The sequence below is a fragment of the Lagopus muta genome, chromosome 10 (genome assembly GCF_023343835.1).
Source record: "Lagopus muta isolate bLagMut1 chromosome 10, bLagMut1 primary, whole genome shotgun sequence".
Taxonomy (NCBI): Eukaryota; Metazoa; Chordata; class Aves; order Galliformes; family Phasianidae; genus Lagopus; species Lagopus muta.
The window spans coordinates 8357902-8384963 of NC_064442.1; the positions used below are offsets into that span (position 1 = coordinate 8357902).

General features: G+C 39.0%; 1 protein-coding gene across 2 annotated transcripts in view; it reads right to left on the reverse strand.

The window, feature by feature from the left end:
• The window catches only part of TMC3 (transmembrane channel like 3), a 305047-nt gene that overhangs the window by 62813 nt on the left and 215172 nt on the right, over positions 1-27062 (reverse strand). Inside the window, exons 11-13 of one of the 2 annotated variants that reach the window (XM_048955803.1) lie at positions 25924-26163; positions 17835-17979; positions 11988-12199 (exon numbers count right to left, since the gene is read on the reverse strand). The exons of the other annotated variant lie outside the window; for it this stretch is intronic. The gene's annotated coding sequence lies outside the window, so the exon portion shown is untranslated. The remainder of the gene's footprint in view (positions 1-11987; positions 12200-17834; positions 17980-25923; positions 26164-27062) is intronic. 2 annotated transcript variants of the gene reach the window in all.

The following is a 27062-nucleotide window of genomic DNA, read 5'->3' on the forward strand; positions in this document are numbered from 1 at the left end:
ACAAACTAATCTCTCTCTCAGGGAGAGAATCCTACCTTTGACTAACTGAAGGACAGACGGAAAGAGATTTTCTGCCAGGAAAAATAAAACAGAGCTATTGTAGAACACAGGGAAATCAAATTTAATTTACAAACAAAAGATAGAGTCAAAGTGCATGAATGTTAAGTAAATATGCTTAAAAGTATAACCGTTCAAGTATTTCAGTCCATATTTTGCTACATAACTTGGGAATGCATAGGTTAAAGATCAGCCTTCCTTTCCACGAGCCTCTATACAATAGCCTTCAGTTTTGTGTTATTTGAGAAGCACATGCATGCCGCCCTCAGGGAATAAAAGCAGCTTATGGGCCCAAGAAGGCACTGAATAAATGCGGTACATGAATGTACAGAAGACATTTGTGCACAAGTAAATCTACAGAGTTAATGGAGAAAGACACTCTACCATCTTTCAACTCATGACAAGATGCTTCGGTTTAACAATTACATTGAGAGGTAAAATATTAAGCCTGCTGAATCTGTGTATTATGCTCCTTTCCTGTGCAAACTAGAAACAGCTGGATTTCCCCAGCCAAGGCAATTCACAAGATGTGGAGATAACAGCAGCCAGGAGTACCTTGAAACAGAGCATTTTCTCAGAACTGAAAATAGGTGCTATTTCAATGCAGTCCCTTTCTAAGGCTGAGAGGCAGCTTCCTGATGCCCATTTTTGTCATTGAGGACATCCTAGTCCTATTTGAAACCAAACAAGTAAAGAATGAAGTCTGTAGGGCTTCCTCTCACTGCCAGATTCCATTGACAGTTGGACTTACAGGCTTTTTCCAAACCTTAATGACTCCATGTTTCATAGAAAGAAACTTTTCTTGTTCTTCTCTTCTACATCAAGACCTCAGGCCTCTGTTACAATCAGATTTTCCTGATTTTATAGAAAAGCTACTAAACAGCCTAGTTGCACTACCAACATTGCCAAAAAGGACATCTGCTGCTTTGATGGGCAAGATACAGTTCAGAGTGGTATGAAATCTGTACAGCTTGTCAGGAGGCAAGGAGCTGACAGCATTTTGTTGACACATCCCTTCAAAGTAGTGCACAGACTTATAGATTTGATTTTAAAATACTCTGCATTTGGATGTTGCCAAGCAATAACAACATGTCACAGGCGCTGAAACTCCATCTTATCTGTTTCTCATCTGCTTGAGCAAATGAGGAGTCTAGATTGGATTATTATTATTTTTTTTTTAATTGTGAAGGCAGGGTAATTACTGAAGTTTATCCATTGGAGCAGGATGCTGTCCAAGTAAAGCTGTTTTACTGATTGAGTGGATGCATTTGGTAACATGTTAGATCAAAACCCTAAAGTCACATTACATTAAACTATTTTTCTCATAGTAGTTACTATCTTACAGGAGCTCTTCATTTAACACTCTACATTAAAAAACAGACCATATATCTTAGGTACAATAATGAAACCACTGTCACCAATCACCTCTGGATTTCTCTAATAGATCTTCAAGCCTGAGCCTACATTTTTGATGTGACTGGGATTTTTGCCATTTCTGTGCCACTGGAGTGGGAACAGACTTGGACTTGGTTGGCTACAATGATAATTATAATGAATGATAATTTCTAGTAGGCGGCCTAGGTGAGCAGGGAAGGCTGTCACATTTCTTTATGCACCTGACATTGTGCTGAGAAATTACTATTGCTGCATGAACTGACTGAAAGCAAGCTTGATAAAAGGAAACGTCAAACTAAATCAAAACTCTTTGAATATTCTCCCATTTTTCCTTCCTCTTTAACAGCTTGCTTAACCCCTATGACTCAACTTGTAGAGCCTTTCCCAGCCCCAACAGCCCTGCAATTTTCCAAACCATTCCCACTGTTTGCCTTTAATTCTGAAAATGGAGTAAGAAACTATTTAGAGGATTCATAGGGACAGGGCATAAATACTGGAGCCAAGATTTATCGTTATTAGCAGCACTTTCTGTGAAAGATGTTATACACCCAATCCCAACTCTTCAAGAGCTGCTGGTCAGTATTTCAAGACTGCTGGATCCCTCCAAGTGCCCTATTTGGGACCCTTACAGTTTAAGGTCACATTGCCTTCAAGCATTTTAAAGAAAACCCAGCATAAGCACATCACTTCTGCTTTGTACATTTTCCAAATCTTGACTTTATACTAACCCCATTGATTTTTTGACTGAGAGGAGAAACCAAATGAAGGATCTGATTCCTTCTTCAACACAAAGTCCCAGCAGGAGAAATACAGCATTCGTTTTTAGGAAGGCCTTTGCTGAAAGGCTTTTATCCTTCTGGATATATAAAAAGATCCCTTCTCAGAGGACACAAAATTTCAAAAGCAGCAGCATTGGCTTCTTGGGCAATAATGGGCACCCTCCCCCTCCCCCAGGTGCCCCAGGAATTCATAGCCTGCTACAGAATCGCTGCATGCAGCAAAGCTGAGTATAAACACAGCTTCCAGATCGAAAACCTGTGGCTGAACAACTTAGAGTTAAATGGTGTTATCCTGAGAAAGCAAAAAGCTTTATAATGTTGTAGAACCTCTATTGCTGCCAAAGCACAACGATGTGGTTGTTGGAAAAAGGAGAAATACTATCAAGCATTTAACAAACAGGAGGCAAAAAATGTTTTTCTTGCTTGTACTTTTACCTTATTAATTCCTTCTTTCATTTATCCCAGTGACTCTATAACGTGGCAAGACATAAGTGACAAAAAACACAAAGTTAGAACTTGGAACTGGGAGGATGTGTTAAATGCTGCAGCCTTTCAGCAAAGGCCAGGCTTAGGTCACTAAGATGAATTTCTGGTTTCTCTGGACACATGTCTAGAAACACCACCAGGAGAATCAATCTTGAGATAAGAGAAATACTGTTGGCCAACATGGTGGCAAGAGCAAGTGGAAGGTACTGAGAGTTGCAGAGGATATCCCCAGCCACCGGCTCAGCAAATGACTGCTGTCCAGTCACCAGGCCCCCAGCAGGGTCAGATTCCACCACTCTGCTTTAGGATCACAGAATCATTAAGGTTGGAAAGAACAGTAAGATCATCTGGTCCAACCATCAACTCAACACTATCATGCATTCTTTCTGCTTGCCCAGAACTCAGCTATTTCAGTGATGTACCAAGTGATTTGTTACCTGATGTAGATACTACCTGAGCCCTGGAGAAGTTTAAGTTCACTTCATCATCCTGTCTGGTCAGCGTCCAAGATCCCAAGTTTGGTTTCCATCCTCTTTTCCTGACTGGTGATGCTGCTCATAACAATCTGCTCTGGGTCAGAGAGGTATGATTGATGTCCAGCATGCTAGATGCCTTTTTATTCTTCCTCATTTTTATTTTCACATAACATCTCACTTCAAGATTCCCTCAGTGAAATATGATGCATTTTCTTGAATGCAAAAGTCTGGAGATATCCCACAGGTGAATGTGAGATAAATGCAAACTCCAATTCAAAACTAACACTCATTCTTACTCACAAGAACTTCTAAACCCTTCATCATTATATGATCCTCTATTTTTATATAATTACACGAGTAGGGATGTAACAACACAGAGTTAACTGGAGGACCTCAAGTCATCAACTTGATTGCTGCAGCTCTAAGGACTATTGCATTGCTACTTGACTGAGCACTTTGAAAAACTATTTTCAAAAACGTTTGTTATACTAGCTATACAATAGGAGATATGGTGATAAATTTCCATTGGAAATTTAAAGGCATCAGTAATCAGTCAGTAGGGCAGAAGAACAAGAAATTGCATTTTTAAGCAACGTATCTTAATTATCATTTGTCATCTTTAATGCAAACTCCATGCAAGAAAGGTAATGCAAACTATCATGGAGTTGCAGAAGTACAAAATAAATGCACAGTAACTAAATCAATTTTTAGTTAAATAACTCTGTGTCTCTAAAACATACTGATTACATTTAGTAAAAATATCATTCTAAGTCTGACTGTGCCATAATGCTCAGAATTGGGTGAATTGTTTTAAAATTGGGTGAATTTTTATGCATGAGTCATAGAATCCCTGCAAATCACAGCTAGCTATGGAAACGGTGACATAGCTACAGTAGCATTTCTGTTTCAACACTGCCATAATGAGCTCTAATTATTTCACACTTCAACTGATTTGCACATGATGTTCATGATCCTAGCAGCCATAAAAAGTAACATATGAGGAATGATGAGACTCCATCCTCATAACTGGATATCTTTAAGCCACAGGAACAACCAAAAAGCCTTAGGAATCTCTTAAGTCTTAACACTATTTTCCTGCTCAATTGTAACAATTCTTACCAGGTTCAATCTCATGATTTCTGGATATTCTTTTTTAACAGGATGTACCAATGCTAAGGCTTGAGCTCAATTAGCTGTCCACATCTAGATTTACTGAACTCTCAGAATTAAGACTGCTGTTACTGAAAGTGAAAGCATGCACTCAGTGGAACCCCAGTTTGAAGTTGAACAATGAATAGAAAACCGAAAGAGAAGGTGCTTCCTGTTGCATTAAGCATACTGGAAACAGAAGAATTACTGCACACACACACACACACACACTCTGGAAACAATCAGTTATTCTGCTTAGTTTAAAAAAAAAATTGTCTTTGTAAAACAAATCATTATATTTGCATAGAATCACACTGCCACATGAAAATAAATTATATTTTCTGCTTGTGTTTCTGTTACAGATTTAATTGATGTAACAGTGCAGAAAACGGAGACAAAATTTTATTTCTTCTGCCTTTTAATTACCATCTGCTAACATAAGATTACTTTTCTTAAAGTGACTGGGTCTACCTGCCAGATGAATTTTTTGCCTGATTTCCTCAAGCTCTGGCAGCTGCCTTCATTATTGGTGAAAATGGCATGGCAAAGCTAGCATGAAAAATGAGGCTAAGCACCTGTCACTTCATTTTTCTGCAAAGAAATAAAGAAAATACATGTAACTCAATGCTCTGCACCATCTATACTCAGCAACAATTTGCTCAAAAAAAAAAAAAAAAAAAAAAAAAAAAAAGGAAACCAACAAACTTGTTTGTTCTTACATGCAGTTAAGAGTCATGACATGTAAAGGAGTTCCAGAAAGCTACCTGTTTATGATAATCAGAAAAGATTTAGACAAAAAGCTACAAGGAAATAAATATAAGGATGCATAAGAATCACCCCCATAATTGCTGAATTTCTTCTGTGAATGTAACATCCTCTACACATGGTTGTTTGGGTATAAGAGTTTAACCAGGGAACTTCACCTAGCAAGTGACACAGTTGAGACTCATTAATTTTCTTTACAGTAAAAAGAGCCTCTCAGTAACTGTGAATCAGCCACGAAGGTATGAAGCCACTCTAATCGTACCATGGTTACAAGTTTTTGGATGCCTTCACTTTTTCTAGAATTTGTCTTCATGGAAGATGGCCAACATTTGGCATATCTGAAGCCAACACATGCCAGGAAAAGTGACCTTCTCTATCAGACCCAGATATTCAAGTATTCTTTGAAACCTGTCAACTTTTATGCGCAGGAGAACACACCTGATGAGAACCCAAGGAAGGAAACTATGAAGGAGGGCAAAGGCATTAAAAAAATGCATTACAACAGCTTGTTTATATCAATTTCTCTGCTTCATCACAAAATAAGAATGGTTACGTTGGCTGTTTTTTTCCAACAGCAGATTAATGAGTTCAGTATGCCTTAAGCAGTGCCGTTGCAGTTAAGCTACAATGGAGCTCAGTGCAAAGTTGCATCCCAAGTTACCCAGGACCACAGAGTTGAGGGAGAACACTGAGCACTGTGTTATAGTCTAGGCCCTCTTCAACGTACAGATCTACAGCAGCAGCTCTAATTGCCAGGGAAGAACAGATGTGGATCTATGAGCTAATTCTTTTAGGTGAGTGAAGAAATAAGATGAAATACGGGTAGGTTCTGTGATGGCTGAGTTATAACCTGGTTTTCCCAGTGTGGGGAATATCCAGAACCACCTGCCACTTGGTACAGGTTGTACCTCTGCTTCAGATATAGCAATTGCATGCTGGAAGAACTTCAGAAAATACACCTTACAATAAAAAGGAGTGTACAACTGTTAAAACTCAACCATTAAGGAACAGAATGTAGATCTGCTGTTTCTGCAATTGTTGCTTTATTCCTGCTTGTTCTGCCTTCACCTCCACTCACGCACATTATTTTATTTCCTATTTTGCTAATGTGACCAGAACTGTGTATGATCTTAATCTTAATGATAGTCCAAGCAACTGCCTAAAGGAAAGACCTTGAGTTTTCGGATGCAGAAGTTTGCTTGTAAAAGATCACAGAGGGACTATGATGCAAATATGAGGAAACACTTCTAAAGAATTTTCAGAGCACTTAATCCCATCAGATAGTCTCATTGCTCCTATTTTAATTGGTATTGCAGTACCTCATTTTCTAGCAGAGACATTAAATCACCAGGCTTTATATTCTTGAGATATTTGGGCCAGTTTCACACTGTTGCCATACTCATCCTGTAATCCAAATAATCCATGGAAATATAAATTACCAACCTTGAACAAGGAGTTTGAAGTTTTATCCGATATTCTTCCAAAATAGTCATTCTCTGAGGTTCAGTTTTTCTACAAAACCGAAGTCGTCCCATTTTTCTTTGGACACGTGCATGTTTATTTCCCAAGATGGATTTTTTCCCTTTGCTTTGCCAAAAGAAAGATTTAGTAGGAAGAAACATAGAAAGATTGGCAATTGAAGTCATGTTGGAATAAAGAATTTATGTGATAAATATATACATTATTCCACCCATATTTGTGGAAGGATAATTGAATTTTTTTGCATGAGAGACTTTGACAAAACACATTTTAGTATCTAGGAAGGAAGCATGAAAAGCTTTGCTTTAATTCTTTTTAAAGACATTTCTAATTTTTATGAGACTAAGACCGAAATAATGCATTAATTATTAGCATATTTCCTAAGAAATCATTAGCAGTATATTTTAGCTTTTATAGCAGTGGAGAGTTCAAATCAGGGTCAGATAATAGTAACATTATGTGGATTGTTACTAACTTCAGTTTTATTGCAGTCTTTTATAATTGTTGTGTTAAAATCCATGTTCAAATGTCCACAAAAGAGGAAAGGATTATGTTTCCAAGTGCCACAGCACAGTAATCTCATCCACACTGTGAACATTACATTTGGATATGTCATGTCAAAGCCTTGATATTGCACATGTCTTACAGAAGACAGGATTTGGTCAGTATTTTGGGTGGAAAACTGGAAGATATATATGTCACGAAATAGAGAATTGGTAGTTCAGTAGATGGCACTCTTCCCTTGAAGTTGGTACTGTACCAAAGCACCAGCCTGTTATTGGCACCAGAGACATTAAATGATGAAGTAGGTACTGAAGGGAGACCTTTAATTGCACAAGGTCAAAGATCCCAAGGAGTATTTCCTAGAATATCTACGCTAAGTTTTGGTTTTGATCATCACAGCCCACATTTCCTCCTGACACTTCTATTGGGTAAGGAATTGTGTAGTTTGTGCAGCCCAACGCTGCAAACAACAAAAGGGTTGAGTTCCCAGGGCGAGTGACATCTGCAGTTCAGGTTGTTCAAACCAGGACAGTACTATCACATATCTCCCAGAGTATGCAACCACTTTCAAAGCTTCACTGACTCTTTCTAGAAAGAACTGAGAAGAGAATTTTGTCACAGCTTTTCCTTAGGAGTTAATACCTCCTTAATCTTTGTGTGCAACAAATTTAAAGGACAGTCATTTAAGTCTTGAGTCTTTACAGAAAAGTAGCTTAAAAATATAACGTTTACTTCATTCCACTTGGAGGAAATAATCAAGATCAGCAAAGCTCTAGTATGTGTATTATCTGGAGGCTCTGCTATATCTGTGTTAGGGCAAGAGAAACTCTACAACTCTTCCATTCAATGCACAGTGCAATAAATACGCACCAAATGCAAGTGTGGTGAATAATTAGATGAAGTTATTACTAGAATATTCAGAATAATTTTCTGGGGCAAATACAACATCAATTCCTTACTTATTTATGTCCACCGTGGTCTCCCAGTCATAAAAAGTAAACCAAACCACAACACACCTCCTAAGTGTGAAGGCCTAGAATTATGGCTTGCTCCTTTTTGTGTTTTGAAAAATCTTTTCCATGTTTTACAGATTTAGTTTGCAAAGCAGACTCCAGTGCCAACATTTATCCCAGTCTTAACTACAGCTATCCCTATTCCACACACCATGGAGCAAATCCCCGATTTCTCACACTTCCTGTTAACCCTGCTTGGCTTTCATTATTGTCTGGTAAAATCATTTCTTTTATGTGATTGCTTTACCCTAATATTGGCCAAGGCTCACTGCAAGACTACAAGGTTCCCCAAGTAAGATAAATGATGCCTTCCACATTACTATGGGAATGCAGCTTGGATCTTGGACTAGCAATGCAAGGGAACAGAAAGCCAAGGTTTTGCTTTCCCCAGAAGACAGGGAAGACATTCTTAAACTATTTTTCTGAATGACAAGAAACTCAAGACTTTTTTACTTTGAGTTATATTGGAGGGCATTCTCACTTAACCACCAGATGCTGTATCACCACTTGCTCTAACCAACTACCTATACTACAAAAAACTGACAAAGTATTTCAAAGAGACACAAAGAAAATATCTGACCAATTTTCTGATGTTTCAGGTGGAGATCATTTAGGTTGTATAAAGAATATACAGACATATTTGCAGAATGTGCTGACAGTACAGTATGAATATCAAAAAGCTGAGGAGGTCTTTTAAGTCATTTGCTGTCCACATGAAACATCATTAGCTAATATCAACCCAGCCTTTCCCAGAGAAATCAATATTAGTCTATGTGCTAAGTTCATATTTTATTAACTACCCTGTAGAGCAGAAAGCACGTGTATTCATCTAAGATCAACTATTTAAAGTCATTTGAAGGTGATGAAATCTTTTAGATATAAAACCTCTCTCAGAATAGATTCATAGGAAAAAGACCTCTAAGATCATCTAGCCCAACCATCATTCCACCCACACCATGTCCACTGGCCACGTTCCTCAGTGCCACATCTCCACAGTTCTCCACAGCACCTCTGGGGACAGTGAACCATCAGCTCCCTGGGCAGCTGTGCCACTGCATCACCGATCTTTCAGAGATTTTCCTAATATATCCAACCTGAGATATAATGCAAGTTTGCCCAGTTAATCTGAGAGGATAGCATTTCAAACACATTTTCTACTTCTGCAGCATGTACAACAATGAAAAAGCAGAAGACAATGCTTATTTATGCCCTGTTAGAGTGAAAATTCGCATCACAGCTCAGTACTATATGTAAAAGAATAGTCCATCTCAAGCAACACAGCTATAAAACTTCAAGTAGCAAACTGCATCTAGGGGACTGCTGGGAGGTCTGTGTAAGCAATTATAATTTATGTCAGGATTTATCTTAAGGGTCGTTATGTTTTTCTAGTATAATGATGTTAAACAGTTTGACTTTTTTTTATTACTAGGTAATATATTAGCAATGCTTAAAAACCAGTTATATTGTAGTTCTGTGACAAATTCATCCCTGGAAAAAGAACCAAAACAATGATCTAAGATTTCCTGTCAGTTCATTTATACAAAGGCACTTTAGGAGTAAAACAACTTCTGTAATTCAGACTTATAGCATTCTATACTACACATTAAAGTGAATATCAAAATTTTACAGAAAACTATATGCAGATATTACACATCTCATCAAATCAGAGTGAAGTTACCTTCTAAAGACAAATCTTTTCAGAGCTGAGCAGAGGTCAGCAAAGACCAACCAACTATCTGGTAATTGCTTTACAGGGCTTCCCTCCTCTCCATCAGAGAGATTTTTTTGCTCATTGCTCACAACAGATTGATTGCATCTCATCAGACATCTTGGTTTATTTCTAAAAATGCTGTTGATCTGGGTGAGAGAACTTCAGATTTTCTTTAGAATTAACATAACTGTGCCTAAAACAACAAAGTAGAGATGTGATTAAATTAATATAATTACAATCATAGCATAATTACTCAGGTTACAGTAGGAAGCAATGAGTCTTTTAAATCTCTTCTCCATTATACCACCCTGCTCAATTTTCTCCATCCCTAACTTCTCTCACTATTTCCTTCACTAGCTTTTTCTCCTTACAACCTTAAAATGCCTTTAAGTGCCCAATCACCACTTCATTTCTCATTGACTACTCCTAAACATCAATGGAAGCAATATCCTTTTTCCAAATGTTGTTCCCCTCACCTTGAGTCACTTGTCTAGTATAAAAATAAAAAAAAAGAGAGCTTGGATTATTCTCTCTTCAAAGGCAGCAGTGATTGTTTAGTCTGTCCTTCCGAAACCTTTCCAACTATCTGCCTTTGATGCTGTCCTCAAGAGCAAACTGCATTTGAAGCTTTTTTTCTATATTCAGGCTTTGTATCTTCATTTTTCACTGCTTAAGGCTCTGTGCTTTCAACTCTACATTTTTTCACCCTAATCTATGCTTGTTTCAGATTGGTCCATCAATTTCATGCAATTAATGTAAATGTATTGCAGTCCTCAACTTAGGTTTGGTCTACAGTAGAAGTTTTGTGCATTCAGCTAAGGTAGATCAGGAATGTGATGCTGAAGTATATTGACTTTTCTTAGAGTATTTCAAAGGTAGAACATTCTTCCAGATTCTGCTGCTAACACCTTCATATTAAGAACTCAGTTCTACTTCTTGACTACTGTTCATCAGGCTCAGACCTTATCAAAATCCATTAAATCCCATGTCAGGAAACTCTTGTTTTGTTTTTGCAGTGCTAGATACTGCACGTTGAAAGAAACGGAGAAAGTACCATGTCCTGGATGAAAGTGAAACAATCTGAGAGTAAACACCGTCTCCAGGATATCTAGTCATCTTACCACGCTCATACACTGATTTTACTCCTCACTTCCCTGCCAGAAGGCTTATGACTACTTCAAAGAATCATAGAATGGCTTAGCTTGGAAGGGATCACCCAGTCCCAAACCCCCTGCCATGGGCTGGTTGTCACCCACCAGCTCAGGCTGCACAGGGTCACATCCAACCTAGCCTTGAGCACCTCCAGGGATGAGGCATCTGCTTATCTACACAGCTTGTGCCAGTGCATATTTCCATGTTGTCACTATGACTATTGTTCAGACCAGGATTAATTTTGTCTAAAATGAACCTTAAAAGCTTCCTTTCTCATTATTTTCTTCATTCATACAGTTTAATCATGCTTTCTCTTCAAAGTTCCTCAGCAGGAACTCTAAGTTTGTCATCGGGCAGAGGCTATCATACTGTTTTTACTCTTCCATCCTCATATTATTCCTCATGTAACAAATTTAGAAGCATGCTGTTCAATCCTGATAATACAAATTCCTGTAATTCAAAATATTATTTATCACAAAGTAGCACCACAGTATATATAGAAAGCTTTATTCTTCTACTGCTGACTTTTAAAACAAGCTAACATTAATACAAACCTTTTCCATATGCTCTTCAGATCTGAATTGCCATGTATTTATACTAGTACTGCTTTTAATTCGCAGTTCTGTCTTCTCTCACTCAAACCCAACCTCTGCCTTGCTTGCTATCTACATGCAAGTCACTTTACACAGTTCTGTAAAGCATTATCTCATTATTCTGTCTCTCGCTATTGAGCATTTTCAGACCCTCTGTGTGAAAGATGAGATATAAAAATAAATTGAATTGGAATACATGATGCTATGTCCTGAACTTAAACAGGCTATACTCACAGTGCATATGTAATTTGACAGCTACAGGCTATGCTTTCATGATATACACCAAAAGGATTTATGCAAGTGATTTAAAGTTCTAACCATTCTGGGTAGTCTGACTAGACATTAAACTCACGGTTGTGTAATCTCAAGTTGCTGTTAACCATTTTGACAAAGAAAAACAAATAATTATTGCGATGGTTACTACTCACCAGAGTCAACCTTCAAAGTCCAGCGCTTCCATAAATGTTCTTCCCTTGCCTATGATACCTTGGTAGGAACTCTGGCAGCTGCCTTCATTGTGAGAAAGCATTGCTAAAACAATTTCTGCCAGACAAAATCAACACCAAGATGTTTTGGAGAATTTCTAAACAGGAAAGCTGTGTAGTATGGAGCTCTGAGTGTTGACTTTGATCAAGCTGGTCTAAAGAAGGGAGGAAATGTTAGTTACAATTTCTATTTTCAAAAACAGCAAAGAGGGAAGAACTGAAAATGAAACTCGACATAAGGAAAAGGCAAAGCGCCATCTGACAGTCTCAAAAAATCCACAAAATTCTCTCTCTTTTTTTTTTTTTTTTCCAATTAGCATTTCAACTTGTTTAAAATAAGGGCATAAAGATAAAAGGAACTTTATGCATCTGATCCTTTAAAAGCGATTATTTGAATACTGTAAGAACAGAAAGCATTACATCCTATATCATTATTTAAAAATTTAAGACACACAGTCTCTCTTTGAGGAAAGGCAATAAAAGAATACATCATTAGAAGTCATTCCAATTGCTTTAAATTTAGCTCTCTCTGTGCAAAAGCTGTGGTTTTGCAATTACATCTCCCCATGTGTTTTTTAAACATAGAAGTAAACAGTCATGAAGAATAAATAATGAATGTGTCCCACCTTGTTTATTCCTTGAGTTAAGAATAAAGAAACCATTATGATCTGAATCCATCTGATTAGAATTAAATCAGAAACGGCTAATAAAGATTTTATTTTTTTTAATTAAATAATGAAAAAAAACATTGAAGTGGGTAAAATCGTAAACCATGGCCAAATAAGACTCAGGGACCAACCATGTTTTCTGTGAATGCTCAGTTCCACAGCATACCTCTTCCTGTAACAGCCATAATAATGGCTTAACTATGAATCTGCTTATTAGTCTGCACATAATTCAAGCCCTAGGATCCACATTAGTTCTTGAGTATAGCAATCATTATTTTGGCTGTGGTATTGCTCAGAATCATAGCCACACAATCATTTTTTTATTTTTAAACCCTTTAGAATAGAAGAATCACTAAGGTTGGAAAAGACCTAAAAGATCACCCAGTCCAACCGTTCACCTATTCCCAATAGCTCCTACTAAACCATGTCCCTCAACGCAACATCCAGTCTTTCCTTGAACACCCCCAGGCTCGGTGATTCCACCACCTCCCTGGGCAGTCCATTCCAGTGCCTGACCACCCTTTCTGAAAAGTAATACTTCCTCATGTCCAGCCTGAATTTCCCCTGGCGTAGCTTGAAACCATTCCCCCTGGTCCTATCCCTAATGACACGAGAGAAGAGGCCGACCCCCAGCTCACTACAACCTCCCTTCAGGAAGTTATAGAGAGCAATAAGGTCTCCCCTGAGCCTCCTCTTCTCCAGGCTGAACATTCCCAGCTCCTTCAGCCTCTCCTCATATGGCCTGTGTTCCAGACCCCTCACCAGCTTCGTTGCCCTTCTTTGAACACGTTCCAGGGCCTCAATATCTTTCTTGCAGTGAGGGGCCCAAAACTGGACACAGTACTCGAGGTGCGGCCTCACGAGTGCTGAATATAGGGGAACAATCACCTCTCTGCTCCTGCTTGCAACGCTGTTTCTGATGCAAGCCAGGATGCCATTGGCCTTCTTGGCCACCTGGGCACACTGTCGGCTCATGTTCAGCCGAGCATCAATCAATACCCCCAGGTCCATTTCCTCTACGCAGTCCTCCAGCCACACCGCCCCAAGCCTGTAGCGTCGCCTGGGGTTGTTGTGGCCGAAGTGCAGGACCCGGCATTTGGCCTTGTTGAAACTCATTCCATTGGCTCCAGCCCAGCTCTCCAGCCTGTCCAGATCCCTCTGTAGGGCCTCGCTACCCCCAGGCAGATCCACACTTCCAGCCAATTTAGTGTCATCTGCGAATTTACTGAGGGTGCACTCGATGCCCTCATCGAGGTCATCAATAAAGATATTGAAGAGGACAGGCCCCAGCACCGACCCCTGCGGAACACCACTCACGACCGGTCGCCAGCTGGATTTGACTCCATTCACCACCACTCTCTGTGCCCGGCCCTCCAGCCAGCTCCTTACCCAGCCAAGAGTGTACCCATCCAAGCCTCTGGCTGCCAGCTTCTGCAGGAGAATGCTGTGGGAGACAGTGTCAAAGGCTTTGCTGAAGTCTAGGTAGACCACATCAACAGCCTTTCCTTCATCCACCAGATGGGTCACTAGATCATAGAAGGAGATCAGGTTGGTCAAACAGGACCTGCCCTTCATAAACCCATGCTGGCTAGGCCTGATCCCCCGGTCACCCTGCACATGCCGCATGATCTCCCTCAAGACAATCTGCTCCATAACCTTCCCTGGCACCGAGGTCAGGCTGACAGGCCTGTAGTTCCCCGGATCCTCCTTACGACCTTTCTTATAAATGGGAGTCTTTGAAGAAACAATATTCAGAAAGCCTTTGTATGTTCCTTAGTAGAGCTGCAGCTGTGCTGTATTTCCCAAAGCCAATCAGCCTCATGAGCCTAAAGACATGCTGTGCATGACCTGATGTGTTACTTCATGTACACTGAGAAGCATGACTGGGAGTTCTTCAACTTGAAGGTTTAGACTCTAAAATAAGGGATATTTTCACACAGGAAAAACCACTTGTTTTCACCTTCTTACTCAGTACAGCATCAGAAAATTGCGTTTTGTTTTCATGTTTTTTTCCCCCTCCAGACTTCAGTAACATAATATTGGTAAAACTGTCTAATAACATAGGAAGAATTTATCTAAGAGCAAAAGCCATTTTGAAGTGGATTCAATCCTTTCACTGAACCTCCAGTAAAAATAACTTAACTGGGGTAAAACCTCTCATTTTACCTCAAGTCTTCATTCAAACGTTATTTATTCACAAGTGCAGAACATCCTTGTAGTATATATTGAAGAATCCCAAATCAAATATTTTTTAAAAAAAGGAAACAGATTATGTATGAGCTGGAAAATAGAAATATTCTAGGAATATTTATTGTAATTATCAGCCAATTTTATATTTCAATGACCTAGCTTTAAATTAGGGAGACGAGTAAAACATGCTATAAAAAAGCAATTCCATTTATTCCACTAATAAGTTGCAACCTGTTTCTGTTTTACAAGAGTGCACATAAATGGATTCAGTTAGCATAAATTATGTATGCATGCCTGAATGTTCATGAACCATTTCTAATGGCTTTAGGTTATTGAAAATCTGATACTCCAAAAGTTATCCATAAGTATATATGTATGGAAGCAGAACATTCAGCCCTGTGCCTTGTCTGTTTCTGCTTAAGAGTGCCTAGAAAAAAGAAAAAACAAAACCAATTTAAAACTTCAGTTCTGGCTCTGCAAATGGGTGGTCTTTTAGTTTGCCCAAGGGCTGCTTTGAGCAAGATGGGATCCTCCTTCAGAGCCATGAGCACCACTGAGACTCGTCCTGCCTGCTGGATTTCCATAACCATCTGACAGCTTCCCAGGGAGATGAAAGGCTTTGAGGACATTTAGATAAGGAGGAAAGATGGTCTGGGGAAGGAACATGATAAAAGAGCACTATGCTGCTTGGACGAATTATATTAAAATACACTTGAGAGTTGTAAATAATGAAAGCACAACCTGAACTATTTGATTTCTAGCCATAATATATTAGTATCATCAGCTCCCCTTTAAAAATTTTGGGTCTTTATTTGGTAGCCTGAGTGCTGAAAAGATTGTTTAAAAATTCACCTCTGCAGTAAATGCTCAAGAAAAAAATATACATATTCCTGGTGCTCTCCAGGTAGCTGCATTGTCAGAGAGCTGCAAGCTTTATGCTTTCACTCTGTGCTGCATGCATCTTTCTCACAGCTTGGCCATGGATAAAATCAGAGCTGCTCTGCTCTCCACGGAGCAGACTGACAAATTCTTCACAAGTAGCCTGAACCTAAGGAATACTCAACCTAGAGTCATAGCCTCCTCTTTTCCTTTTGACAGTCATTGGGATGAACAGCAGAGTTTACTCTAAGTTAAAAATCACCCACACAATCTCAAACAATTGTTTGAGATTGACAAATACAGATGGACTCAGCAACTTCCAAACAAGCAGTCCTCCCTGTACTCTCAAAGAACTCAGCCATGGGCATTGTCTCACTTCTAGAACACTTCCTGTGCAGGAGATGTTTTCTTAGTATTTGTCCACATGCTAGCAAACAATTATCACTGGTTGAGAAAAGGAATGCCAATGCAGAACAGACTACTTTAAGTAACGCATTTCCTTTAAAACACAATAGTTACACTCTTTATTTAAAGCAAAACCAAACCACCAACCAAAAAACAAACAAAAAAACCAACAACCCTTGATTCTAACACGCATCTTGTCACAGGCTGAAGCAGAAATATGAAAGACCAGTGAGGAATTTGAATTATGCAAAAGAAGACTTGTTTGACTGGTGTGTGGGTGTGACAAAGAGGACAGCAGAAACACCACAAATGAGCAGATTTTTAGAAAGAAAATCCAGATGCACACTGGGCAAGTGTGGGATGAGGCACTGAGAGAAGCCCAGACAGTGCTGTTGGGTTTGAGTAACAGCTGAAAACAGTCTCCTGTCATTTGATCCTCCTATGCTCAAAGGTGCTTGGAACGAACATCTCTACAAGTAAACAGGATTACATGAAAGACATTTCTCTCCAACACTGAATTCTCCTAACTGGAATGAACTGGTCAGACTAACTCCTGAGTACTAAAAACCAGTTGCAATAGTTTTTGGTTAAGACTTAGAGAGTTCTCATTAACAACATACGTGTCCAGGCAATTTGATGGTCACTGTGTTTTAGTAGTTCAAAAATAAAGTTTCAAATTACACTTTTTACCAGGAAGCATTAAAAACACACGTTCCAAAGTAACCATAAAGTTTGATAACCCATTACAGTAAATAATATGTCTGGGGTCTAACCCGTGCTGACGACTCAAGACATACAATTGCTTCTCCAAAAACCTGCACTGCAAATAACCGCAAAGCTGTGGGCTATGCTGACTCCAGTATTAAGTATCAAGAACTTTTAACACAAGATCACAGTCCTAATCAAGAAGCTATGTATGTTTAATGCAATTCTACCAGTCTAAAGCAAGGGGTTGGAACCCGATGATCCTTGGGATCCCGCCCAATCCAAGCCATTTTATGAACTCATTTATTTGAGGAACTTGGAAGAAGGACAGATCCAGAGCTATACTCTAGGACACAACCTGTAATGCCTTGATGGATTACGCAGCAGAATTCTGAATTCACTGATCATTTTACATGAAAAAAAGCAAGATTATTTAAGGCCGTGGACTTTAATTGATAGGTCAACTAACTAGCAAAATATGCTGCCAGGGGTGTTTTGTTGCCTGAAGAACAAATAATTGTATTGCAACATTTTAATGAACGAAGATAAGCGAGGGGACTGATATCAACAATGCTTACTCCTGGAAGAAGACTAAGCTCTACATGTTTTCAGACACAAAATATGTGATCTGCTCCAGCAGGAGAATTGGATTAGATGGTCTTTCGAGGTCCCTTCCAATCCTTGGCTTTCTGTGATTCTGTGGCCAAGTCACCAGCCACTGTAATGCCAATTTCATCAGGTTATAAGAGCAGGACAGACAGGCAGTGCCTAGCAGTACGATGCCTAAGGTGCACCTAATTCATTTCCAGACTCCAACTGGATCCATGCTCAGGTGTTCTAATGGAAAGATAAGTAGCCTGGATAGTTTGCTTTCATGTTAAATATCACGTCTGTGTTGAGCAATGGCAAGAGGAGCAGCAGTGCCACACTGTGTCTACACCACCTGATGGGCAGGCAAGTTCTGAGCTGGACTCGATGCCACGCAGCTGCATACATTCTCTCCTTTTTTCTCTGCTTCATATTTCTGTTTGGCTTTGTTGACTGTAGATATGGAGCTAGCTCTTCTGCCAGTTTTAATGGATTTCACCCTGAAATCAATAGAAAAATACCCATCTGTAATAGCTACTAATTTAGTTCCTAATCTGTATTATGCCAGACGGGAAGTTTCCTTGGCTCTCTTACTTTGAGGGAAACAGTAAGAAACAGAAAAATGAAAAAGGGCAAGATTTATCTAGGAGGTGGCAGCAGCTAAACTGCTTCGGCTAATGCAGCTGCTGACATTTCCAGCCATTTGGCGCATTCCTCCCTAGGGAGAATAAAGCTGAAAGAAACTACTTAATATGAAACTACTGGATGTCCATTAAAAATCATTCTAGTGGTAAGATGAAGAGGCTCATTGGCAAAATACCCCATGTATAAATCTAAAAACAACATTAAAAGCCATCCAAAAAAACCAGCAGTTAAATAGATTCTTTCATACTGAGAACCAGCAGTACAGGAGACTAAAATGGATTCTGTAGGAAAAAAAATGACTTTTGATTTAAACTGATAAAGAGATTTCCCAGTCAACGTCTGTGTAATGCTAAAGAGAATGATTTTTATTTTTTTATTTTTTTTTTTGCACAAAACCCCAAGAGGTGTTAGAAATATGATTCAAAGAATGGCTTTAGAAGCAGAATTCAAAGAATCTGGGGGGATGGTAGATCACTTTCTTATATTACCACCTGTTATGAAGGATAACAATGAAAAAAGAGCTTTACTCTAATGACGGATGGGATTTAAATGTTCTCTCTACTCAAGCAGTGTTGAAATTGTGGGGGGTAACAATACCCGATGGAAGGGAACCTTATTAAGGAATTAATGGAGCCATGGTGATTTATATAGAGAAAAAAGTTTCATTTAACTAAACTATGAAAGATGATAGGTAGTCTTAAGAAAGGAAGCTTTGTGAGGTAGAAGCCAATGGTTCTATCTTATTCTAAGGAATGGGAACACAGCAGATGTCTCCCTAGATATGGCACTGTATAGTGATTTTGGCTGGGATGGAGTTAATTTTCTTCATAGTCACTTGAATGGTGCAATGAATGGGAATTAGTAGCAATTCTGTAATCCTGCACCTTAATTGAACTTAATGCACTTCTGTATGGTAACTTCTCGGGAACCAAATCAAGGCCAATGCTTCAGAACTCCAGGCTGTGCACAAAACTAGCAAATCCTATCCCCCAGAGCACCAGCTCTGCAAGCATACCTATGATCTGGTCTTTCTTGGAGCTTAGCATTGGGACTGGGGAAGCACTTCATGGAAAATGAATGGAAAAGTGCTCCTCGGAAGTCATATTTTGCCTTCAAAGAAGATACATCAATCAAAGTCCTAATTAATGTATTATCTCCCATCTAGACAACATAAAGTCAAGCAAAGTTCCCAATTTAAACAAATTTTTGAAGTGCGTGTTGCCTGCTGTCCTCCATTTAAGTCTTCTGCATATATGGTCAGGTTATTAGATCTAACACGTCTGTTTCATATTCATTTCTTCTGTTCACCACCTCTGTAACTGGATAGAAAATCAAATCACTTACCTCATTTTAAAAACTGGAAGTTAAGTGTTTTCCCTTGTTATATAAGCCTAAAATGAAAAGGTGAAAGACAAAAAAAAATATTAAGTGAGGATCTCTGTCAACTTCTGTGAATGCCATTTAAGAAAACTGAACAGAAAATAGATATACATGGAGAAAAGGGTAAGGAAAACATTTCAATTCATTTTCAGCAAATCTGGTTTTCAACTTTTCTGTTGAAATGAAAGCACAAGTGGCAACAACTCCATGCCTACGCTTGTTATTGCCTACTCAGAAATCAAGTGCTCTTTCAGTCAAGAATTGATTGTTGGAAAGAAAATAAACTGTCAACTGGTGAGGCTTATTATCAAGCTGGAAAGTGAGAAAGATTTGCTTGCTGCTGCCGCTGCTAGTTTACGGATTTCAAAATGGCTTTTAAAAGCACTTTGTTTTGTTTTGTTTTGCTTTTTTGCTGTGAAGCTTGAAGTAGTTCTCTTAGAGGAATAGCATGTAAGCAGTGCAACCAGGTCAGAATGGAAGAGCACCCCAGCTTGGCTTTTTTTTTGTTGTTGTTGTTGCTTTTCCTATTTTTAAGAGTTCTCACCTCTGTAACTGACACAGCACAGTCCAACAGGAAAAAAAAAAAAAAAAAAGAGATTCAAGAAACTTCAGTTCTTCTTTCAGCTCTGTCAGTGACCTGTTTTTACATCATAGGAAATTTGCTTGAGTTTTCCATTCTCCAGTTTTCCCATCTGTACGACATGGCTGTTATTTCCCTTCTAATGACACACCAGGAGGTCTTAGACGCTGTCTATTTAAACAAGCCAACTTGCAATAAATCAGTTTGGCATTTGATCAAACCTCAAGTTCTCTACCCCCTGCAAACTGCCTCTGAGCTGTAGCCCCTTTCCATCCTCTGGGCAGCAGTTGCTCTTTTCTTGTTTTTCACAGCACCCAGAAAGGGACAAATGAAGATTTTTTTCCCATTCACAGCTTTTCGTGTATCACCATATTTGCAGCACTAGAAAAACACTATGTGAGTCCCTGATTTTTCTGACATTTTGCAGCTTTAAAGAGTCTGCAAGGTTTCCTTACACATTCAGAGAAAACTGTACAAGAAGTGCTTACTTTGTTTGGGCAGCTTTTCAAGATTTTTCAAAAGTGAATGCTAAATGTGAGCATTAAATAATCCCTAGGTGTGACCCTTCCAGAGGTGGCAGAAGTTGGGGAGTGAACACACACCCCAAACCAAAATGGATTAAATAATATTAATATATTACATTAAATAATATTAATTAAATTAATTAATTAAATTAAATAGTTGCTTGCAGTGTCAACTCACAGCATCTAGTTTCAGAGGAATTAGGCTGAAGAGGAAAGAGAGGAAAAAGAAGAGGAAAACGGGTTTAATCCCAGAATGAAGAAATGAATTCACTTTATGTCTGAATCAGAGCTGGTCAGGGAATTTCAACAGGGCATGTTTATTTGGGAAGTGACAATTCATGAAGCAAGAGCAAATCATAGCAACATGCCTACTTCAAGGAACCTCTACTTATTAAAAAAAATAAACAACAAAACAAAAAAAAACCCAGTCAGATAGAAGAGTGCCTTATTTCCAGCCAGGATACATCTCTATAGTGCTGTGAAAGCTTAGACTTCCATGGCCCCAAACTCTAGGATTGCTCTATTCTGCAAATAGCACTTCCCTTTTAGATCCTATAGGTCTCAGGTCAAGCACCAGGAGGCTGGTTGCTCAGAGCTTCCTGTTGGTATAAGATTCACTCATGCCAAGTAACAATAGACTATTATATTGATTCCTCAAGGATTCTCATGTTTTCCAGACCCCAGGGATATGTAGCTGGCATCAATGGGAAGTCTGACAGAGTCAGAAGAGCTAACTGTTACTTTGAAAAAAAGTAAAATACTTTTATTTTTATTTCTTGTGTTTTTAAGACATTGAAATCCCCTTCCACCTCTACAGGACTGTCAAATTTTGCATATTTTTCCAGGTTGCTTGTAAACAACCCATTAAATGCACCAGTAAATAAATCTATATGAGTCCAGGTTTGTATGAGCAATTCTCCAGAAGAATTCACGTGTGCTAGAAACAAAATTTTGTTTGCAGAACTCTTAATTTGCACCAGTAGGATTACCAACCCATATGTATTAAACACACAGAAGGAAGGGCAGATATTCCCCAACAAATTACATTCAGAGTGAATGCCATACAAACTTTAACTTAAAGATCAGTTTGAACTCTGAAGGTTAAACAAAAGCTTCTTGGCCTGCTAGCAACTGTCACACAGATATGAAATTCTTTGCAGGGTAAGCCCTAGAGAAACTACAGAATGCTTACAGCATCCCACTGTGTTTACTGCTTGGTTCTGGCTCTCTCAGCACTACTTCAGCAGGAGACTACAAATATTGCTGTTCTAAAGAAGTCAGAGCAATGGGGGCCGAAGCAAAAACTATTTTGAGTGATGTGACTAATAACTCCAAAAAGATAGTGGCAATTCCATTACATTAATTGCTAGCAGAACAGATTTCAATGAGAACTATACACAAGGGTCTACATATTAGTTAATAATTTTCCAAGGTTATACTAACACTTAAAAGAAACCTTCTAGATAATTAAAGGTAATTGACCTAGGGTCAGTATTCTTATTAAAGAGCTACAGAAAAAGAAATGCAGAAAAGTTATTTGCATAGACCAGATTAATAAACATATGAGTCAGTAGCAACAGAAGATGATATGTAGAACACTATTCAGGAGAATGTGCTGGGAAAAATAAGACACAAAGTTGTACCACCAGATTCAGTCTAGTATGCTGTTTTTTTATGCAAGAGATTAAATAACATTATACGTGAAAGAACAATATCAAATGTAGAAATCAGAATTCTTAGAGCTAAATTGCATCTAGTCTGCTGTGCAGATACTTAATGCAGACCTTCACTGGGTGATTCAGCAAGAAGCAAGCCATACAGTGGGTTGCACCAAAGATGCATTTATCCTGGTATCTTGTCTCTGATAACACCAGAATGGATACTTAAGGGAAGGACATGAACAGAAGCAAGCGTATGGTATGCCCTGCAAACTCTAAGCAGACCTGCAGTTTAGATACTTCCTCTGAACTGCAGGCTGGCCCCAAATCAGTGTCTTTAATGGGTCTTTATGAACTACTCTTCCCTGAGTTTATCTAATCACTTTAAGAAACCATTTATATTTTGGCATCTGCAATATCCTGTAGCAATGGCTGCCATAATTTAGTTAAGTGCTGCCTGGTCCCTTCACTTGTTTTTTTTGTCTAGTGAGAAATAATAAATAATCACTGTATTTTCACTTTCTACACGCCACTCTTGACTTCACATGACTCCAATATACCCTGCTTCCTCACATTAGTCACCTTTTCTCAAAACTGGAAAGACCTGACTTACTGAACCTCTCACACTGAAGCCATCCTAACACAGTCTGATCGTCACCTTCTTTTGCACCTCAACAGCTTCCAGCCCATTGTTCTTGAGATGGGAGAGCTGGAATTGCACAAAGTATTCAAAATGGGGCCGCACCATTTATTTTGTTCTGAAGAGAACACCAAGAACATCATGCATAATCTAATGTATTTTACAATGTGCCCCTGTTCAGCTGGCACAGTATCTCTCTGATCTTCGCACATCCTGCCCTCAGCACAGCTCTGTGCTTTCCACCATCCCTTCATCTGATGGCAGCACATCTTTCTCTGTCTCCCCAATTTCTTTTGGCTTCTGATACCAGACAGAAAGTGTCTTGCTCCATCTCCCTACACAATCGGAGGACTCAGGGGCACATTTCCCTGTATACAATATTTCACTTATTTCCCACGTTTATCCACTGCATAACATTTATTGTTGCTTTCCTTTATCCTGTCTCTCTCTGTATATAGCAGCTAAAGCCAGTTTCAGCTTCATAAACAGTAACTGCACACTTTTCCAGCCTTTTAAATCCAGTTTTTGTACATCTGATACCACAAGGCACTTTGCCTAAAGAAGAAATACTGAGTAAGACTTGTTTGGGCACAATTCTCACACGTACAGCTGTGTAAGTTAGATACCCAAATTGTGAGTTCAGCCATCACTACTTCTCACAACCATACGAGCAAAGCAAAGTCACCCTCAGGAGCAGATCCATCTATTGCAAGGGTCAAATTACCTTTGCAGATATTCGTATCTCATTGACTATATTGAGAATCCAGGACACTTAATGTTCCTAAATTTAACAACTCAGTTAAGGGAGATGATGCTGGGAATTTACATTTCTAGGACAAAACAGTCTGGGGTTAGGTGAAAACAGAACAGCAGCTAAATATCCAAGCCTGACTGCCTCCACCCCAATACCCTTGACTCTATAAAGCCGATAACTGAAGTTCTTAAAACACCTTTTCCTAAGTAGATTTTACATAGCTGAAGTCAAGCCATGGAAAAAGTGCAGTACATTGTGCCACGCAAAATTTCCAGGGTGTTGTTTTCTGCTGGGAATGATTGCCAAATGGGACAATTCACTGAAACTTCAGCTATCATGTTTCCCTGTTATTCCTATAAACTTTAACAAGATAGGCATTTCAAAACAGCCTAGTTCATATCCAAAACACTTCCTCATGACATGCATTTTGAACAGCACATATTCAGAGCTCTTAGAATAAGCAGCAAGCTCTCCTCTTTTTTTTTTCTTCCCTAAATATTGCACAGTTCTTACATTTGAATTTCATTTCTTTTCTTGGTTTCTCAGTCTTCCAGTTTTACTTTAATGCAATTGCCTAGCTGTTAGCAGAATGCTTATTGCCAACTGTTTCCTTAAACCAGCCTCATGCTTCAGATCGACACAATAAAACCAAACCTCAATGCTGTCTCTCAGAAAAAGATGCAGAAACCAATTGGCTGCAATTAGCATTTGTTTCATTTTTATTTTCATTTCTTTTTTTTTTCCATCGTGACTGTAAACCAAAATAAACCAAGTAAAGGGAGTGAAACCACAGCTATGTTCATGTAAGGCTTCAGAGGGAGCATCCAAGATGCAGAATACAGTTTCCAAGCAAAGGAGCCTAATCTTTCAACCATGTCCTGTGATACCTGAGAATGTATTTGATTGCAAAATTTAATCTGTGGAGCTAGAGTATCAGTTCTTCCAGATAATGGGGCTCTGTAGAAAAATACAAACAGGGAGGCAGGGAAAGGATGAGAAGAAACCCATACTGGTTAGAACAGGAGTTGGGGGGGCTCAACAATGCAGTACAACAGCACTCAGCAAAACTTGAAATCATTCAAACTAGATTGATCATCCAAAAGATTTCCAGGCAGATACTCCATGAAAATGCTTTTTTTTTTTTTTTGTGTATTGGATATGAGGATGAACAATCATTTTGCCTAGCTATTCTAGGACTACCCTTATCCATCTGGTAGTTGTTTACATTGCAGATCTTGCCATTGCTACGCTGGATTTACTCAAAGATAATTATCATACATCCCAAAACATAATTAAAAAACAAACAAAAACCTCTTAATGTTTACACATATTCCTTTCCCAAATTGATTTAGTTAATTTTTTATTCTACTATTACCTTTTGCCAAAGGGAATTTGTACTAGAAATGTGCTAGAAACAGGGCTGAATAATTCAGTTTATTCACAGAGAAGAAATTGCAGCATGAGCTTTCCCAGTACACTGATCCCATGAAGGCCCCTATTGGTGCACCTTTAGCTGCCTTGTTTACAGTAACAACAAATGGCAGTTCTCGTGAGAAGTGCAAATATTTACTAGAATTTATTTCAGACAGATCGCATCATGCTGTGCATTGAAAGAAAAGCAACATTGCTGGAAAGCTCTATTATGCAAGCACTACCAAACCAATTCTATATTTATTAACGTTGTTGTGTCATCAGGCATAAAGTAAGAAAAGTCTCTCGCTCACTTGCAAAGATATTACTTGCTTTGTTAACTAAACCACTGCTGCACTGGCATTTATTTTAGAATAACAAGAATGGTTAGAAGAGAAACATGGAAGTGTGACTAGAGTTTCCCTGTTAGGATGCTGAACACTGAGGCTAAATTTCAGAGAATTAAGACAGTGCAGGCTCACAGTACAGGCCACTGCTAGGACACCTCCAAACAGTGGTCAGTGCTTTGTTTTAGAGCTTGTAATCAAGGTAATAAAGTCTATGGCTGTGTTTTTCTTTGCTTTTTGAAGTGGTGTCAATGGTTTATGGCTGGTTCGGCCCAGTTCCGTGACTGGCGGGGCGGAGGGATTTCACAAAATCTGCACCTCTGGAAAAAAAGGGAACAGGGGACCCCAGAATAATTAAAAACAGTGGCAATGTTTTCTCTGAGGAGAAACAAACTAATTTACTAAATATCAGAATGTAAGATAACACATCATAATTCGAATTGAAGCTAATAAATCAAATACAATGAGAGAGAGAGAGAATGTCCAAAAGGTGGATAAGGCCTCACCATAGCATTGATGTGAGATGCGCAGTTCAGTTGAGCAGCAGGGAGACGGGAGGAGAGACGATGAAGAAGAGCGGATGAAGAAGAGTCCATCAAGTGACCTTGCTAGGAGTTCTATCTCCTCTCTGTGACCGCAAAGTCCCCTGGGGAATGTAGTTGCTCTTCTCTTCCAGGCAGGTCACCAGAACTTGAGCATTAACAGTTAAACTCCCAGTGCCCCACATGATGTTATGATGTGGAACACTGAAAACCAAAAATCACAAAACCATGACAAGTGGTTTTATTAACTGTAGAAAAAATGATCTTTTCATACATCAGTTCTCAGTGCATATTTTTCCCTGGTGTCTATATATGACCTGTACACAATCTCTGGATTCATACCATCATGCTGACCAAGAGACACTACACACAGAGCAAAAAAGTGGTTTGCCCTTTGTGAGTTTTTGTTTTCCCTCTCAATGAATACGTTATTAATATCAGTAATGAGACAAGAACATCATCACCCTTTCATTCCAGTTTGGAGTATTCAATGACTTGGCAGAGTAATGCCATGGAGCAAAGTATGGTATTCCATTGGTCTTTCTGGCTGTCCTACGCCATCACTGGTAGCCTTTCATTTGAGGCATTTGTTTTATAACTCAGCCTTTAAAAGGACTCAAAAGACCTCTCTTCCTTACTTCTTCTGTCCCCAGATCCCACTGTACCCAAATCTCATGAAGTCGTGTTCTTTCCCCTCAACATTTCTTTACAGGCTGGCAACATTTTAGCCTGCTTACCTATTGGAAAATGAAATGTATTCCTTCTGCTTGCACTTTGGAAAGGGTTATCTGTTTGAAGGAACAGAGTCAAAGATGGCATTTTCTGAAACTTTTTTTCATGTAGCCATGTGTATAAGAGGTTCCTTTATGTCTGAATTTCCCCAGAATCACATTCACATTCAGAATTCACAACATATCTGGCTATAGACATTTGAGCATGGCTTGACAAGTCTCCTCCAAATCAGCTCTGTTCAATGTTGCACCCCTCCCAGAACCAGCCCAGCTCATTTCTCAGTACTCTGAGCCCTTCTGGGAGATGCCTGGAGGTCTGCCCATGATGTGCTGCCTTCACCAAGTCAGTCCTCTCCCAGCAGCACACATCAC